Source organism: Brassica napus, chromosome C2 (genome assembly GCF_020379485.1).
Source record: "Brassica napus cultivar Da-Ae chromosome C2, Da-Ae, whole genome shotgun sequence".
Classification (NCBI taxonomy): Eukaryota; Viridiplantae; Streptophyta; class Magnoliopsida; order Brassicales; family Brassicaceae; genus Brassica; species Brassica napus.
Window position 1 is genome coordinate 6,388,930 of NC_063445.1, and position 6,202 is coordinate 6,395,131.

The 6,202-nt window shown below is 35.5% G+C and overlaps 1 pseudogene; it reads right to left on the minus strand.

The window, feature by feature from the left end:
• Positions 1 to 1,238: 1,238 nt before the first annotated feature.
• LOC106385383 lies at positions 1,239 to 5,990 on the minus strand (annotated as a pseudogene).
• Positions 5,991 to 6,202: the final 212 nt, after the last annotated feature.

The following is a 6,202-nucleotide window of genomic DNA, read 5'->3' on the forward strand; positions in this document are numbered from 1 at the left end:
TTAAAATATGAAATGCCATGAGTACTCTTTGATCTCTATAATTTGTGATAAATTTGGAGGAAACATAGAAAAATAATAGTTTCTCTCATTTTACTAACTTAGCCAAGAGGCTTATTTATAATCTTACATAATAGGCACACAAAACACACCGAGGTTATTGTACTTGTGATACTTGCGACACACACTATCAGGGCCGGCTCAACGCTATTAGGAATCGTAGGACAAAAACATTTTTTTTTACTCTCTAAAATTTATATGAAGATAATGTTTAAAATATTTTTAAAATTTAATTAATAATATTTTGTATATTTTGTAATGAAAATAAAACTATATACATATCAAATAGAGAAAAAGACAAAAATAGCACTAAATCAAGTTTTTGTTCCCAAACTAGCACTCAAGGTCAAAAGTCACAAAAATAGCACTTAATGTTTTATCAAAAGTCACAAACTTAGGGTTTAGAGTTAAAGGGTGGGGTTTAGGATTTAGGGTTTAGGGTTTAGGGTTTAGAGTTTAGGGTTTAGGGTTTAGAGTTGAGAAATGAGGTTTTGGGGATAAGATTTCAAATTTTGAAAAATAAAAAAATTAAAATTTTCAAAGGATAAACTTAGAAATGTGCTATTTTGATCATTTTAGTTTTTGAGTGCTATTTTTGTGATATAAACTTAAAAAGGTGCTATTTTGGAGATTTGCCCTATCAAATAATTTTGGGTCCTTTTCAATTTTATTTATTATATTTATAATTATATATATATATAAAAATATAGATTTATAAAAAATTAGGCCCCTTATTTATTATTATACGGGGGGGACACGGGCTCGGACCCAAGATAGTTGCACCGCTTGTCTCCCCCCTTGTAAACCGGCCCTGACAGTATCTTGCTCTGGGAACCATACCACTATCGAAGGCGGTGTAAAAAAATTATGATTTTTTCTTTTAGAATTTCATTAGAGATAAAATCATATCAAATTTGAGTGTTTATTAGAGTTTTTTTAGCGTAAGGTAGATGACATTCATGATTTCTTTATACCATAAACATCATCGAGTTTTTATATATTAACTGAAAACGAGATTCAAACATTTTTATTTCTATTTTTTTTTTTAAAAACATTTTTATTTCTTCATCTTCATGAAAAAAATATATATATATATATATTTATATTTAAATCAATTTATTCAAGAACATCCTTCAATAGTTCAGTAACTATTTTATTTTTTACAAAAAAATTTGAAAACCATTAGGCACACAAATTAAACACACCGAGTTTATAGTACTTGTGATACGTGCGACGAACACTATCTTGCTCTGGGAATCATACCACTATCAAAGGTCATGCTCACTTCAGCGGAACTCATTGAATCCATTCTTTGACTCATATTTTTCCTCGAGTTTTCAGATACAAGACACTCTTTTAGTTCGATAACAACATGAGACATGGTTGGTCGTTTTGCTGAAGTTGGATCCACGCACGACATTGCCAGCTCAAGAGCTCTCCAGGCAGAGTGAGAATCATAATCACCTTGAAGATTTGGATCCATGATTATTGCAATATCTCCTCCGTTGAGCTCAGACCCAACCCATTGTGTTATGTGAGAATTTCTGCGGTTTCGTTCAATCACTGGTTGGTTTGTGATCATTTCCAATAACACAATGCCGTAACTGTAAACATCACTTTTCTCACCCAACCGGCCTGTATGGTAATACCTACAAGGCAAGAAAATGGTATACTTCTCAAACATTGAAGATGAGAACAAACTATAGCACATTGTAAAGTTAATCATCATGTACTTACTCAGGATCCAGGTAACCACGAGTACCAGCAACCACCGTCGAAACATGAGATTCCCCTCCAATTGGGAAAGACCTAGAGAGCCCAAAATCAGCGAGTTTGGCCTTGTAATGCTCGTCCAACAATATGTTTGTAGTTTTGACATCTCTATGAACCATTGGTGGTGTGCATCCAATGTGTAAGTACTCCAAACCTATGTAATGGATTCACTTATATTATTTGATAATTGCAAAACCAGTTGAGTAAAATTCTAGTTCTATAGTTTAACTTAGTAAATACCTAGTGCTGTTTCCACAGCTATTCTTAGCCAAATACCCCAATTGGTGACAGATCTGCCTCCTTTTCCTGTGTATTAGATCATTAGATCCTTTCAAGATTTTAGGAAGAATATATGGTTCATGAACTTATGATAGATGTAATAAGTCACTATAAAATATATACATAGATTTTACCTGTTAGATGTTGTCTTAGGTCTCCATTAGGTACAAACTCATAGATGAGGGCCAAATGGTCTCCTTCATCACAATATCCAACAAGGCTTACCAAATTCGTATGGTGAACTCTCAGTAGAAGGTCAACCTATAATTCACCAAACAAGAAGTGAATAACATATATGTAATGTGAAAAAACATATATTAGTTGCAAGGATTGTACTACAAATACCTCTGCTTTGAATTCTTTATAGCCTTGAGTTGATGAATGAGATAGTAGTTTCACAGCTACCTGTTCACCATTGACAGTACCATGACAGACAACCCCAAATCCTCCTTCTCCTACAACTCTTTCGAAATTATTCGTCATTTCTGTAACCTCTGAATAGGCAAACCTTCTCTTTTTCGTCTCGATTGATGGCTCAGGTGACTTAGCATATGTAACATTCACGGTAGGCCTGCTTGATGGAGGGTGAACAACTGTTGATCAGAATTTAGGGGTTAGAAAAAAAAACAGATTCATGAGATTTATAGCTTCCTTATTTGATAGCCTCTCTTGAAAATTACCTTCAACAGTAGGCTGCTTTTTCTTTCTGAGAACAAGATAAAGAACCAATGCGGCAATGAGGATAGCTATAGAACCAACAGATGCAACAATTGGCACTAAAAGGGTCTTTTTATGTGTTTTCTTGGGTGAACCAGAGGGAAAAAGCCTTGGATTTCCTTCAAGACTACAAGAGAACAAGTGTTGTTTCAACACATCAAACATACAAATAAAAGTTCACTAGATATGGGGGAGGTTTCTTACGATAGCTTGATTCCTTTCCTCTGTAATGATTGAGGAATGGAACCATTGAGATCATTCCCACGTAAGTTTCTGCATAAAAAGAAAAATAAACAAGATCCCTGAGGAATTAAAAAAAACATTAGAAAATAGGTTTGATAGGGAATTTGAAAGACATGAGAAAGTATGCTTGAGAAAAACTTACATCACCAACAATAGTTTCATGTTGCCTAGAAACTCAGGCACCTCTCCCGTCAAGTTATTATTCGACAGATCCCTAAAGTTTATAGGAGAGAATATAGTATGAAACTACATCCGCTTTCTTTGTACACATATAACAATTTTTTTCCTTGGAATGTACATTCTTACAATTTTTCTAGTTGAGTAAGGTTGTGAATGGCAGCTGCTATGTTTCCAGTTAAACCACTTGAAGAAGGTTGTGAATGGCAGCTGCTATGTTTCCAGTTAAACCACTTGAAGACAAGTTTCTGGTGATAGAAATCACATACAAAGTGTTAATGATCATACTAACTATCAGAGATTGAAGAATAAATGTGTGTGCATGTGTACTAGCGAACTATGACTTACAAAGAAGTTATGCTTGGTGGTGCGGAGATATCCACATGGCTACAGTTTAAAGCGTCCCACCTAAGCTGTTGAGGGACACATGGATCGCCTTGCCAGTTGATTTTACTCAATCCATAAGTGGCTTCAATGTTTCTAATAGCAACCACTGGCATAAATATTTTCAAGATTGTTAGAAATATATATACAAAAGAATCAACCATACATGCATCGATATAACTAATTAGGTTGGAATTACACATTAAACATACCTTCGTTTTCGTTTGTTTCAGACTGTGGAAACTGGATAACTGTGTAGACTTCAAAAGCGTTAAGTAGAGGTGGAAGGGTTGATCTGTTGGTTCTTTTCAGCTGAAAACTACATTCCCCTTTAGCGCAGGTCCTTGGCGTCACGCTATAGATGGTACTTATCTCTAACTCCTTAGGAATTACAGGGTCAGTCGACATAAGTTCCCCGTTCCATACCATGTTGAATTCCCTGGTTTCATTACCTTGCAAGACTTGGATCTCAGCAAAGTGTCTGTACAAGTAATATAGATCATCAGGTTTCTCCGGATTAGTCCAGTCAATTGTCAATGGCTCACTAGCATTAGTAGGTATGGAGGCAGTTGCAAGTGCGGCTTTTGGTGGATTATAGTCGTTGGTGTTCCCTACATCGCTTGTGGTGGTTATCTGAGTCAAGTCCTTCCAAAAATCCGGAGCCCATTGGCGATCGTAGCCATCGTCCGGGTACCTTAAGGTGGAAGACAGTAATGTTTAGCAGTGAAATAAGCAAATTATAACTATGGATAATAATCTGTAAATGTTTAGTTTTTTTTTGTGTCTCGCGTCTTGCATGTCTGGGTTAAGTTGAAGAACATTATGTTCTGAACATAGCCACAAAAAGCAGAGAAAAAGCAAGAGATATTGTTAAGTTGGAGTAGAGTTACCTTAGGGTAGTCTTTGATTCGCTAAAATAAAACCGGAAGAAAAGATTCAGAGAGCCAGATGGAATGCTATAAGAATCATTTCCCATGGGGCGTATTTCCAAGGTCGAGATCACCGGTGTAGTCGTCCCAGTCTTAACAAGACAGACCTGCATCGTGTTTGATGTTGGGATGTGAATGATCTCTTGTTTTGTACCATTCACTCGCCTATGCAAATCTATAGTGGCCCATATATTAGGTCCAAGATACAGATCAAACGTGGGGTTGTTGTCTAGGCCATCATAGTTTCCATACAAAAACCTAGCCCTGATTAGATGATTTCGATCCCCTTCTCAACACGTAGACTGTAGCAATTCCTTGTTCCGTTTGGAAAATATCTCAGCGTTGTATATGGCTTAATATAACTACTCGCTAGATTTGGCTGAATACTACCAATTTTTCCACTCTTGATGAATGTTGCATCCGAATAGAACTGTAGCCCTGTTGACTCCTCTTTATAAGGAGATGGGTCATTCGTGGGTAGCCCACAGTCTAAAGTGATGAACCCTTTTTAGAGAAAACTCAACGTTAAAATAGAGAATATATCGAGTTGCCAAGTACAAGTACGATTAATGATAATAACAATGGTAGTGTTAAAAATAAATAAAAAATAATAATAACAATGGTAATAAGGAGGAGAAGAAGTATACACATTATGTAGTTTTGTCAATTAAGATGTGTGTATACCTTGTTGGCTTTGAGCTTGAACAATATGAATAATGGCCAAGGTTTTGATTATCATCAACAAAAGTCCATGAGACCTCTCCATATTCTCTTATCTACCAACAAGTAATCAATAAAACCATTGCCTACGCTGAAGAGAATAAGAAGGTGACTATATAAAGAAAACCAAAATCAGGAACTAAAAAGAAAAGACTTTTTTCAAGTCAATGAAAAGAATGAGTAAATGTGTTTTCTACTGCAACTTCACCATGGGAAGAAGCATGACGATACGAGGATAACATTGTTCCACGATCGCTATATGAGGTCGTTTGTGGAACGGTGCATACGTATAGTTTCTTAGTCAGACAATAATGCATGTTACTTCCAAAGAACCTTTCAATCATACAAAATGACAATGGTTTAAATAGCTACCACTAGCAGACTCACCACAATGATGCATGAAGAAATATTCACAAAGAGTTGACATTCTAATGGTCATTGACTTATTTAGCAGACGTGGGTTTTATTTCAATCGATATTCAATATTAAGCTTTAGACACACAGTGATCTATATGCTGACTAAATACCAAAAAAAGTAAGATGAATAATTTAACATGAGTTTGAAGAAGATGAATAATGATAAAGACGAGAATGAAACTGTCCGCATTCTCTATTATTTCTAATGCAACTTCACCATGGGAAGAAGAAGAATTAAAAGGGTAAAAAATGTTGTAACATCACTATCATGAAAGTACATGAGTCTGTAGTACTTTAGTTTCTTGGTCAGATTATATGCAACTTGCTTTAGTATACTAACTCCAAAGAATGTATCAAACTACGCAACAAGATACATGGCTTTTAATACCCACTAGACTCGAGCACCATGCCGCACAAAGAAAATCTGAGAAATATTAAATTGGTCTCTGACTTTAATTTATTTCGTGAAGAAAACCTCTCCAACTTCCATTCTGAAGGCTAGTTGA